Genomic DNA, 13,487 nt, shown 5'->3' with positions numbered 1-13,487 from the left:
GATGAAGTAGTGAAATCTCAAATGATTAAGTGGGCAATTAATGTAAATAAAGAAATACAGATGGAAACTTGGGAATATCTTTGGAGGAATTCTATAAAGCTTTCAACATGTCATAGTACTAAAGAGCACTGTTTTTAAAAAATGTATAGATGGTATATAACTCCTAAAAAGTTGGCAAAGAAGAACAACAAGATGCCAGATAGATGTTGGAAGTGTAAAAAACATGAAGGTTCTTTTTATCTTATGTGGTGGACTTGTGAAAGAGCAAAAAAGTATTGGCAGATGATTCAACAAGAAATATCTAGGATCTTGGGATATGAAATCAAGAAAGTTGCAGAGACTTTTCTGTTGGGATTATATATGGGAAAATTTCCAAAAGAAGATAGAACTATAATTTGGCACTTGCTCTCAGCTGCTAGGACGTTGTATGCGCAGTTGTGGAAGCAAGAGAGAATACCAGAGAAATGGGATTGGATTTTAAAAGTTATAACATGGAGTGAAATGGACAAATTGACAAGAATTTTAAGAGACTATGATCTAGAAACTTTTAAGTTGGACTGCAAGAAGTTTAGAAGTTATATAGAAAAAGAGTGGAAAATAAAAGGACATTGGACAATTTTTGATAATGATTAAGTCTTAAAAGAAAGAAAAATAGAATTTTTTGTTTTATTAGTGGTACCTTTAAATATTAGTATTTTAAGCATACAACACCGCTGCGGGTCAAGTAACGGGGGGAGGGGGGGTTAGAACAGTATTATATGGGATAGATAAAAACAAGTAATTAATAATGAGAAGAATTGATTGTTACCATATGTTACTGGAATAAAATTGTTTTAAAACAAAAACATGTGGAATTCACTGCCATAGGAGGTGGCGGCTACAAGCATAGCCAGCTTCAAGAGGGGGTTAGATAAAAATATGGAGCAGAGGTCCATCAGTGGCTATTAGCCACAGTGTGTGTGTGTGTGTGTGTGTGTGTATATATATATATGTGTGTGTGTGTGTGTAATTTTTTTTTGGCCACTGTGACAGAGTGTTGGACTGGATGGGCCATTGGCCTGATCCAACATGGCTTCTCATGATAATATTAGATTTATATCCCGCCCTATACTCTGAATCTAAGAGTCTCAGAGTGGTCACAATCTCCTTTATCTCTCCCACACACAACAGACACCCTGTGAGGTAGGTGGGACTGAGAGAGCTCTTACAGCAGCTGCCCTTTTAAGGACAACTCCTACGAGAGCTGTGGCAGACACAAGGCCATTCCAGCAGCTGCAGGTGAAGGAGTGGGGAATCACTCTCAGATAAGAGTCCACTCACTTAAGCACTACACCAAACTGGCTCTCCATGGCCCTTGGGTTGTAAGACCTGAGCAAGGCTGTTAAGGGTAGGGTATTTTGGAGGTCATTCATTCATAAGTCAGAAGCGACTTGACAGCATTTAACACCAACACAAGTGCAATCCATGTTCTTTCAAACTCAGTCACAAAACTTCTTTTTGGAACAAGGATTGGAACTGGCAAATTTCACTCTAATGGACCAGCTAGTTTTGGGCATGGAGATGCAACGTATGTCATACAATTCGCCCCTTTGTCCACCAATCTGTGAAGTGAACAATGAACATATATGAAGCTGCCTTCTACTGAATCAGACCCTTGGTCCATCGAAGACAGTATTGTCTACTCAGACTGGCAGCGGCTCTCCAGGGTCTCAAGCTGAGGTTTTTCACGCCTATATGCCTGGACCCTTTTTAGTTGGGGATGCCGGGGATTGAACCTGGGACCTTCTGCTTAACAAGCAGATGCTCTACCACTGAGCTACAGCCCAACTGTATGTCTCTCCAGGGTCTCAGGCTGAGGTCTATCCCTTCGCCTACTGCCTGGTCCTTTAAATGGAGATGCCGGGGATTGAACCTGGGACCTTCTGCTTACCAAGCAGATGTTCGGCCACTGAGCCACCGTCCCTCCCCCAAATCGCAACTCATTTTAAAAACGACATGAGCATTTATTCAGCACACAATATTTAAGTATTCTCCACCACCTTTCAAGAGTGCCAGTGTTTCATTAATTCTGTCTGAAGTGCTTGGAGGATTTAAAGGACTGCGTAAGAGCCAGTATTATTAAGTATTATTGCCACCACTGGTCTGATTATTAAGATGTGTTTCAGGAGCCATGCATAAAAACGAGGCTTCAAGGTTACGAGGGGAACACGACCAAGAACCGAAGAGGAACGTGTATTCGATGCAGTTCTGTAAGTAGCAACCTTTGTTGAAAAGACTCCCTTGCAGCGAAATGTCAGAGGGGAACTGAGCAACAACCTTGAGGGAACCAGGCTAGGCTGTAAGCCCTGGCAGAAACTTGACCGCACTGAACCTCAATGCTGTCGCTGCCCTGGGGTCAAAAGCAGAGACTGAGGCTCCGGTTAAGGGGAGGTGGTTCAGTGGAAGAGCATCTGCTTCGCATGCAGAAGGTCCCAGGTTCAGTAGCATCTTCAGTTAAAAGGAGCAGGCAGGCAGGTTACATGGAAGACCACCTGAGACCCTGGAGAGCTGCTGCCAGTCGGAGTAGACTAGACTGACCTTGATGGACCAAATGATAAGAGTACATAAGAGAAGCCATGTTGGATCAGGCCGATGGCCCATCCAGTCCAACACTCTGTGTCACACAGTGGCCAAAAAAACCAGGTGCCGTCAGGAGGTCCATCAGTGGGGCCTGGACACTAGAAGCCCTCCCACTGTGCCCCCCGCAAGCACCAAGAGTACAGAGCATCACTTGCCCCAGACAGAGAGTTCCAACAGTAAACTGTGGCTAATAGCTACTGATGGACCTTTGCTCCAGATGTTTATCCAATCCCCTCTTGAAGCTGCCTATGCCTGTAGCCGCCTCCACCTCCTGTGGCAGTGAATTCCATGCATTAATCATCCTTCGGGTGAAGGAGGACTTCCTTTTATCCGTTCTAACCCGACTGCTCTGCAATTTCATTGAGTGCCCACGAGTTCTTGTATTGTGAGAAAGGGAGAAAAGTAGTTCTTTCTCTACTTTCTCTATCCCATGCATAATCTTGTAAACCTCTATCATATTATGATCTGATGAAGTTTAAAGCTGCTTTGTGCTCCTACTAGAATTCCATCCCTGGGCGACACCACCCGATATAGCCAATCCTCCAAGAGCTTACAGGGCTCTTCTTACGGGGCCTACTGTAAGCTCCAGGAAGATTGGCTACATCAGGGGTGTGTGGCCTAATATGCAAAGGAGTTCCTGCGACAAAAAAAAGTCCTATACTTCCTATGTTGTTCAAAACCAGGTTTTGCTGATGAATACAGTTTCTCTGACAAGGTCAAAATGTGTTTCACTGTTGTTATTTTCCCCTTGTTTCTCTCCCTAAACAACAAATTCCCTTTTCGGGGAGTGGGGGGGAGAGGTTTGAATGCAGCAAAAGGCAAGCAAGTCAGTGTATAAAAGCAACCACTTGTGGGGTTTCGGAACACACTGACGCCAGGAAAATTCAGCTAAGGGGTGCTTTAAAGGTAAAGGTTGTCCACTGTGCAAACACCAGTTGTTTCCAATTCTGGGGTGACGTCTCATTACGACGTTTTCATGTCAGACTTTCCACAGGGTGGTTTGCCATTGCCTTCCCCACTCATCTACACTTTCCCCCCAGCAAGCTGCCTACTCATTTTACCGACCTCAGAAGGATGGAAGGCTGAGTCAACCTCGAGCTGGCTACCTGAACCCAGCTTCCGCCAGGATCGAACTCAGGTCATGAACAAAACATTTGGACTGCACTACTGCAGCCCAACAAAAGCCCGTATAGTCAAAGCGATGGCATTCCCAGTAGTAATGTATGGCTGTGAGAGCTGGACCATAAGGAAGGCCAAGTGTAGAAGAACAGATGCTTTTGAGATGTGATGCTGGAGAAGACTCTTGAGAGTCCCTTGGACTGCAAGAAGATCCAATCAGTCAGTTGTAAGGGAAATCAACCCTGACTGTTCCCTGGAAGGTCAGATGCTGAAGCTGAAGCTCAAAGACTTTGGCCACCCAATGAGAAGGGAGCACTTCCTGGAGAAGACTCTTGAGAGTCCTTTGGACTGCAAGAAGATCCAATCAGTCATTTGTAAGGGAAATCAACCCTGACTGTTCCCTGGAAGGTCAGATGCTGAAGCTGAAGCTCAAATACTTTGGCCACCAAATGAGAAGGGAGCACTCCCTGGAGAAGATCCTGATGCTAGGAAAGGCAGAAGGCAAAAGAAGGGGATGGCAAAAGATGAGATGGCTGGACAGCATTACTGATGTAACGAACATGAATTTAAGCGGACTTCGGAGGATGGTGGAGGACAGGAGGGCCTGGCATGACTTTGTCCATGGGGTCGCAAAGAATCGGACTCGACTGTGCGACTGAACAACAAAATTTGTGAGATTCCTGCATTGTGCAGGGGGCTGGACTAGATGACCCTGGAGGTCCCTTCCGACTCTATGATTCTTTGAAATGGGGGGTGGGGGGGAGAACAACAGAGGAAGTTGTAATTTTCAGCTATGAAGTCCAAGCAAAGGAAGGCAGGTGATGCATTTATTGAGCCTACAGCTCGGAAGCTGAGCTCCTTATTAAAGTTTCATCTCGCTCCTTCCCTCGAACCCCCCCCCTCCCTCAGTGTGAACACAGCAATTAATTATTTAGAATAACTAATCAATCGAGGATGAGACGCACTAATCAAACACATTTCCAGCAGCTAAGCAGAGCTCACTTTGAAGAGATCGATCGGCCTAAAAGACGCTCCCCGGGCCGCTCCGGTCTGGAATCTTACAGACCATTCGAGCACCTCGGCAAACCCCTGGGGCGGAATCCTTGACACGTCTGCTCAGCCAGGCAGCCAACTGCACACCGACTCCCGACAGACAGACGGCAATTATTTTCTGAGCCGGTGCCCTCTCTGCACTTTCAGTTGGGAATCGGTTTTCAGGGGAAGCTGGGCAAGTCTGCCGGTGGCAAAGAGGCGGAGAAATGTGCTCGGTTTCTTGCTTTCTTGATCGTTCTGGCTACCGCCTGTTATCAACGTGGAAGGATGTTGTTATCTTAAGGCCGCATACGGGCAGCTCAGATTTTCAGCTATCAATCGCTAATTTCAAGGACAAGTCTGCAAGAACTATGGCTGACCCAAGGCCATTCCAGCAGGTGCAAGCAGAGGAGTGGGGAATCAAGCCCGGTTCTCCCAGATAAGAGAGCTATGGCTGACCCAAGGCCAATCCAGCAGCTGCAAGTGGAGGATTGAGGAATCAAACCCGGTTCTCCCAGATAAGAGAGCTCTGGCTGACCCAAGGCCATTCCAGCAGCTGCAAGTGGAGGAGTGGGGAATCAAACCCGGTTCTCCCAGATAAGAGAGCTCTGGCTGACCCAAGGCCATTCCAGCAGCTGCAAGTGGAGGAGTGGGGAATCAAACCCGGTTCTCCCAGAGAAGAGAGCTCTGGCTGACCCAAGGCCATTCCAGCAGCTGCAAGTGGAGGAGTGGGGAATCAAAGCCGGTTCTCCTAGAGAAGAGAGCTCTGGCTGACCCAAGGCCATTCCAGCAGCTGTAAGTGGAAGATTGAGGAATCAAACCCGGTTCTCGCAGCTAAGAGTCTGCACGCTTAACCACTACACCAAAGACAAGATTGGATTCATACCCCACCTTCGCTCGGAATCTCAGAGCAGCTTAAAGTCTCCTTTCCCTTCCTCACCCCACGACATACACCCTGTGAAGTAGGTGGGGTTGAGAGAGGCTTGAGAGAACGTAATTGGTAGATTCTGGCACTTTGTATTTGAATGTATAATGGATGGACCCTAACCTATACCCAAAGGACCTGAGGCCTGAAGCCTCAGTTTTGGCCTGAAGTATCATGTATGCTGTACCTGCTTAATCACTTAATAAACTACCTTTATTCACTAATGAGGGAGCAGCTATTGGTGAGAACTGTGCAGAATTTGAGGGGGACCCCGAGGTGGGCAGTGGAGAACCTCCTTCCCTGGCTGCCAGAAACCATTCCAAGCAGAAAGAATGCCCCCCATTTGCTCCTCAAAAGTCTGAAGACCCCCACTAAAATGTGTCGAACGCAACTGAGGGGTACTTCACAGCCACTGTTAAGAACTGCTGACTCAGATGCTTATTTAGAAGATAGTATCAGGATCTGAGTCAATTTCATTTAATTTTTCCTTTTCACTTCTATATAAGAATATAAGAGAAGCCATGTTGGATCAGGCCAACGGCCCATCCAGTCCAACAGTCTGTGTCACACAGTGGCCAAAATATATATAGAAGAAGAAGAAGAATTGCAGATTTATACCCCACCCTTCTCTCTGAATCAGAGACTCAGAGCGGCTTACAATCTCCTATATCTTCTCCCCCCACAACAGACACCCTGTGAGGTGGGTGGGGCCGAGAGGGCTCTCACAGCAGCTCCCCTTTCAAGGACAACCTCTGCCAGAGTTATGGCTGACCCAAGGCCATTCCAGCAGGTGCAAGTGGAGGAGTGGGGAATCAAACCCAGTTCTCCCAGATAAGAGTCCGCACACTTAACCACTACACCAAACTGGCTCTCTGCGCCATACTGATGGACCTCTGCTCCATATTTTTATCAAATCCCCTCTTGAAGCTGGCTATGCTTGTAGCCGCCACCACCTCCTGTGGCAGTGAATTCCACATGTTAATCACCCTTTGGGTGAAGAAGTACTTCCTTCTATCCGTTTTAATCTGACTGCTCAGCAATTTCATGGAATGCCCACGAGTTCTTGTATTGTGAGAAAGGGAGAAAAGTACTTCTTTCTCTACTTTCTCCATTCCATGCATAACCTTGTAAACCTCAATCATGTCACCCCGCAGTTGACGTTTCTCCAAGCTAAAGAGCCCCAAGCGTTTTAACCTTTCTTCATAGGGAAAGTGTTCCAACCCTTTAATCATTCTAGTTGCTTTTTTTCTGCACTTTTTCCAATGCTACAATATCTTTTTTGAGGTGCGGTGACCAGAATTTACACAGTATTCCAAATGAGTACTTCTCTTTTCTACCCTAGGCTGTTTAATGTGTTAATTTTTTTTTTTAAGTCTCATGAATTTATTTATTTTTAGATTTATATCCCATCTTTCCCACAACCACGGACAGACTCAGTCTTGGTGTGAGAGGATGGTTAAGCCAATCCTCCATGTTCAGAAGGAGTGTATGGGAACAATTCAACAGGGTAAGGATGTTGTTGTTTTCCCTCCATGCCCTATTTGTGGAATCTGTGAAGCAATTCTTGGTTGACCACAGAATCGTGGACTAGATAGGCTCTTCTTACCTAACTTACCACACCCCCTCCCGGCTTCTCTGCTCTCTTACAGTACAGCTTGCAAAAGCTTCCAAAGTAGGACACACACACACACTAAACAGGTTTTTTCCAATTTTCCTCCAAGGACTACAGGGTGGTACGCAGGGCCTTTTTTTGTAGAAAAAAAGCCCAGCAGGGACTCATTTGCTTATCACGCCACACCCCTGCCATCACCATTGTTTCACACAGAGCTTTTTTTGTAGAAAAAGCTCAGCTGGAACTCATTTGCATATTAGGCCACACCCCTTGACATCAAGCCAACCGGAACGCCATCCCTGTGCGTTCCTGCTCGAAAAAACCCTCTGGCGGTATGCATATTTGTATCTTCACAACAACCCAGTGGGATAGGTCAGCCACGCAGACAGCACATGGCCCAAGGTTACAAAGGTTCATGGCTGAAGTGTGTGTGGAATTTGAACTAGGGGTCTCTCGAGTCCTAGTGTAACAATCTCCCGATCAAACAAGAGAACCACTACACCACAAAAGCTCCCCCATTCCATGATGCTTATAGCTTAGGGCAGAAGTGTCAAACTCATCTGTTATGAAGAAGAAGAAGAATTATTGCAGATTTATATCCCGCTTTTCTCCCTGAATCAGAGACTCAGAGCGGCTTACAATCTCCTATGTCTTCTCCCCTCACAACAGACACCCTGTGAGGTGGGTGGGGCTGGAGAGGGCTCTCACAGCAGCTGCCCTTTCAAGGACAACTCCTGCGATAGTTTTGGCTGACCCAAGGCTATTCCAGCAGGTGCAAGTGGAGGAGTGGGGAATCAAACCCCGTTCTCCCAGATAAGAGTCCGCACACTTAACCACTACACCAAACTGGCTCTCGAGGGCTGGAACTGGCATAAATGAGACCTTGTTGGGCTGGAACATGTTGTGCTGGGCCATGTGTGTACCTATTTATGATTAGAGAGCAGACATATAAGCTTAATAAAGGACACAGACAAACAGAAAGATTTTTTTAAAAAAGACCTTAAAACATGCTTAAAACATTAGCACTAGTTGGTCTTAAAGGTGCTTTCTTTGTATTTCTCAGGGAACTAGGCAAAGGAAGCTCTGGCTCTTTCCTGCCTTCCCCAGGGGACCAGGAGGGAGAGGCGCCTCAGCCAACAGAAGGAAGAGAGGCTTGGCTCAGCAGCTCTGCCATGCGATTGTGATAGCCTGACAAAACTCTTCCTCCCCCCTTCCTCCTCCCAAGACAGGAGCCTCAGCCAATGGAGAATATAGAGGTTTTGTTCAGTAACTCCTTTGCGATTGAGCAAGCCTTGCAATGCAAGCTGTTACACAGAAGGAAGCAAGAGAGAGGGAGAAGGAAGCAGATGACAGTCAGTTGCTCAGGAGCCAAACAAGAGTCCTCTGGGAGGCCTCATTCGGCCCCCAGGCCAGATGATTGACACCCCTGGCTTAGGGTCTCTCCTACTTCACAAACTCTCCTGCCCTTTGAAGTTTGTTTCTGCAAGATTCCATAGCTCAATTCTCTCTGGACTTCGGCAATTATCTTGACACATTCCGGTGCTGTGAAAAACCCTTGTTTTTTTTTTTCTTCCTGCTCCTGTTCTCTTCTCCCCATTGGAAAGGATCCATTAAAAAAAATGTTCAGAGCTGCTTTTCATAGCTGGAGATATACAGGTAATATTTCACCTGCTGGGGATGGAGGCTTGACAAGATCTCATTCTACTTATCACTCTTAGGAGTTACTAATCCTGGACTCTTGACAAAGGCTTTTTGAGAAAGCACAAAAGAGAGAGAGAGAGAGAGAGAAAGTGGACTCCATTCTCCGTAAATAATTGAACAACTCCACGCATTATTTGCCCTCCCAAGATTTTTGACTGTTGCCGGGCGAGTTATTCTATGGTTTCCCCTTAGCTTGACCCCTGCAGTAATTGGAATTTCAATTATTCATTTTCAATTAGAAGCATGGCACGGTGATCACAAACGTCATTAAGTATTAAATTACCTCTAATGATGGATGGATGGATCGACGGACGCTTCCTGTGTGATCCTCCACACCCCCTCCCGGGTTCCGTGCCAAACAAACCTGCTCTCTTACAGTACAGCTTGCAAAAGCTTCCAAACACACACACACACACACACACAATTCACTGGCCTCCTATCCAGGCTTAAGAACATAAGAGAAGCCATGTTAGATCAGGCCAATAGCTCATCCAGTCCAATACTCTGTGAGCGTTTTCCCACATAGCTTACCTCGGAGCAACGTCCCTCTTCATCGTGCAGCATCTGCGCGGATTTTGCACCAACTGCTCCGCATAACCAGGAAGAGCCGCAGCTTTTGCGTCGCAGATGTAAACCGCTAAAAACCAGTTTACATCTGCGATGCAAAAGCCGCGGCTCTTCCTGGTTATGCGGAGCAGTTGGTGCGAAATCCGCGCAGACGCTGCGCGGCGAAGAGGGACGTCGCTCCGAGTTAAGCTATGTGGGAAAATGCCCATTGTCTCACAGTGGCCAAAAAACCCAAGTGCCATCAAGAAGTCCACCAGTGGGGCCAGGACACTAGAAGTCCTCACACTGTTGCCCCTCCCCACCAAGCACCAAGAATCCAGAGCATCACTTGCCCCAGACAGAGAGTTCCAACAACATGCTGTGGCTAATAGCCACTGATGGACCTCCGCTCCAGATGTTTATCCAATCCCCTCTTGAAGGTGTCTATGCTTACAGTCGCCACCGCCTCCTGTGGCAGTGAATTCCATGTGCTAATCACCCTTTGGGTGAAGAAGGACTTCCTTTTATCAGTTCTAACCCGACTGCTCAGCAATTTCATTGAATGTCTGTGAGAACTTGTGGACAAGATGTCATTGGGCCGGGGCATGTTTGGTAGGGTCGAGCCATGTGTGTACCTATTTAAGGTAGGTAGCAGAGATATAAATTTTATAAAGAATACAGACAAACACAAATATTTGTTACTGGATTCGTTACCTTTCTGTCGGGCCTGTACGACGGAGCAGTTCTGCCAGGCGTTTGGTTGAGGCAAGCGGGCGTCTTTCTCCTATTTTAGGGTTTGTAGAATCCTTCGGGATCAAGTTTCTCCTATTTGTTTATACCATCTGCTATCCTCCCCCACATTGATCCGTCATCTGAATTATTATATCTGGGCCACTGATTATATTCCAACCTGTACTATAAGCCTGCCCGCCTTTGTTATATAGTACTGTGTTGGGCTGTTTTGCTTTTAATTGCATTTTATTGGCTTTATTGTATTTGACTGGTTTTACTTGGATGTAATCCACCCTGAGCCCGTTTGGGAAAGGGCGGAATATAAAAACAAGCTATTCCTCCAACCTTCCTCCCCAAGGATGGAAGAAATGGAGAAAATAGAGGTTTTGCTCTGTAGCTCCTGTGCGATTGAGCAGGCCTTGCAAAGCAAGCTGTGATGCAGAAGGAAGCAAGAGAGAGGGAGAAGGAAGCAGATGACAGCCAGTTGCTCGGGGGCCTGATAAGAGCCTTCTGGGGGCCTGATTCAGCCGCCGAAACTGCATGTTTGACACCCCTGACTTAGAATATCAAGAGATGACTCTGAGGTCATACCAACGCACAAACTTGCTTGGTGGTGTGCACAAATAAGTCACCGTTAACCTGGTATACATGATCATCTGGGGGGGGGGGAAACTGCTACGGAATGCCACCCCCAGGATGTTGACTGCCGTGGGTCGTACTAGGGACCATACCACCAGAGGCGGCCCGTCCACTAGGCAGCCCTAGGCAGCTGCCTAGGGTGTGGTTCGGGAGGGGGTGCCGGATTGGGTTTGCCTGGGCTATCCGGGTCAGGGCAATGTGGTTCTATTTTTGTAAGTAAAATTTCTTTCTCTTGTTACCCTTGGAGTCAGGACATCTTTGTAGTTTATTTGAACAGCATTTTCCCCTTAACTGGGAAATGTGGAGCACTGAGGATACTGCATAAAGTTTCCTAAACACAAAAGACAGCAATGGTAAGGACAGGATGGCCATTAGAGAGGCCAGCCTGTGACCCGTTTAGGGCCTCGACCCACAGCTGGGGAAACGCTGCTTTAGATTCTCACCCAGGGCCTCTCCTGGAACAGATGGGCATCGCTGTTTCCCCTTCTCTATTCAGGAAAGGACAGTAGCCTATTAAAGAGATTCTAGGCTGGATTTCTAACTGATGGACTAATTTTCTACCTGCGGGATTTTGGCTTTTTTAAAGACAGGGAAAAAGTTATCAGCACCTGCAGAACAAAGCAGCCCCAATAAAAAAGAACTTCTGCAATTTCACTGTAGTTTGGCTCTAGATATCAAAACTAGCTGCACCTCTCCGGATTTCAACGTAATTCAGTGCAGTTCACTGAATAAAAAAGGGGGCTTTACTTAAGATTCAGTGATCATGGGGGCTTGTAATCATACAATATTGATGTGAACAAGGAACGCCAGGGTGGTTTTGAGGGTGGCATTTTGCTGATTTGACTGAATATGTAGATTCGCTCTACCTTGCATATAATTAACACATTTGCATCGCAGTCAAACGGAATGCAAATCCGCCCAGTAGGTGACAAAGCAAAGTGCTGGAGTTCAGCTCATTTCCCTGTATTCTTATTCAGAAACTGCAAGTCACCATCCCTCCAGCAATTTTGATAAAAGTGTTCTCAGAAAGCAAGTCGGTTGATAACCCCCTAATACAGTGGCGGTAACTTAGGGGAGGGGCCATGGCTTAGCGGAAGAGTCACTGCTTTGCACGCTGAAGGTCCCTGGGTTCAATCCCCAACATCTCCACTTAAAACAGGGGTGGGGAACGTCAGGCCCGAGGGCCGTTTACGGCCCTCGAGATCACTTGGTCTGGCCCTCAGGGATTGCTGGGCCAAGCCCTCCCTCTCTCATGGGCATTGTGAAGGACTGCTGCCAGAGTTTGTGGGTGCCTTTAAAGACCTGCTGGGAGCAGCTGAAGAGATGGAGGGGGGTTGGCAGGGGTGGGGGGTGGGAGCCAGCTATTACCAGTTCAATTTGCATGTGATTGTCCCAGATGGTGTGGCCTAATATGCTAATGAATGTGTGACCTAATATGCTAATAATAGGGGATGTGGTCTAATATGCCTGGACCTAGGCATCTGCCTAGGGTGGTAGGTTGGGGTGTGTGCCAAATTAGGCTCTCCCCACGTGACTTCAAATAGAAAAACAATTATTTGCACTAATTTTGCCAGCCTGGATCATTCTCCCACAGTGGAGCACTGTTTTTTAAGTTGATAATTTTGTATGGCCCACAAATGATGTTATAAATATCCAAATGGCCCTTGGGAGATAAAAGGTTCCCCACCCCTGACATAAAAGGATCAAGCAGTATGTGATGTAAAATGCCTTAGCTTTTGAGGCCGTGGAGAACTGCTGCCAGTTTGAGCAGGGGCTGTGGCTCAGTGAAAGACCCTCTGGATGCAGAAGTTCCCAGGTTCAATCCCCAATATACCCAGTTTAAAAAGACCCAGTAGTAGGGGGTATCTTTAAGCAGCGGCTGGACAAACACTTGTCAGGGATGCTCAAGGCTGATCCTGAATTGAGCAAGGGGTGGAACTAAATGGCCTGTATGGCCCCTTACTGTTATCTTTTGTTCTCTTTTTTATTATAAGATCTTGCTGGGTGAGTCTTTGTTCCATCCAGTTGAAGCTGACCTATGCTGACCCCAGCAAGGGGCTTTCAAGGCAAGTGTAGACGCAGAGGTGGCTTGCAGTTGCCTCCCTCTGCAGAGTCTTCCTTGGTGGTCTCCAATGTTCCCGCTAAGCTGTGGAGTCTTCTCAGCAAAAATTCTACTCTATGAACTACTCCATATATTAGTTAAATCTAGGACCATCCTTCCTGAGCTAAGACAAAAATGTATGAGCCAGAGGCAAAAACACCTGTGAGCTAGCTCACACCAACACAGCCTGGAGGGAATACTGGTGGTCTCCCATCCAAGTACCAATCCTGCTTAGCTTCTGACTTCTGGTGACTCCATCAAGGGGCTTTCAAGGCAAGTGAGCAGCAGAGGTGGTTGGCCATTGCCTTCCTCTGAAGAGCCTTCCTTGGTGGTCTCCCATCCACGTACTCAGCATACTAACCTCCTTGTAAGATTTGGCGATCCCCTCCAATTACACCTCATCTTCGGACTAAAAGGGACAGTTGCCCTGGAGAACATTGATGCTGAGGAGGATGGGTTTT

General features: G+C 46.9%; 1 non-coding gene across 1 annotated transcript; it reads right to left on the bottom strand.

Annotated features, from left to right (window-relative positions):
• Positions 1-1,750: 1,750 nt before the first annotated feature.
• TRNAN-GUU (transfer RNA asparagine (anticodon GUU)) lies at positions 1,751-1,829 on the bottom strand. Its single transcript has one exon. It is a non-coding gene; the product is annotated as a tRNA-Asn (tRNA).
• Positions 1,830-13,487: the final 11,658 nt, after the last annotated feature.

This window comes from Heteronotia binoei, chromosome 3 (genome assembly GCF_032191835.1).
Source record: "Heteronotia binoei isolate CCM8104 ecotype False Entrance Well chromosome 3, APGP_CSIRO_Hbin_v1, whole genome shotgun sequence".
Taxonomy (NCBI): domain Eukaryota; kingdom Metazoa; phylum Chordata; class Lepidosauria; order Squamata; family Gekkonidae; genus Heteronotia; species Heteronotia binoei.
Note: the sequence above shows the minus strand (reverse complement) of the source record. Positions and strands in the feature narration are given on the sequence as shown.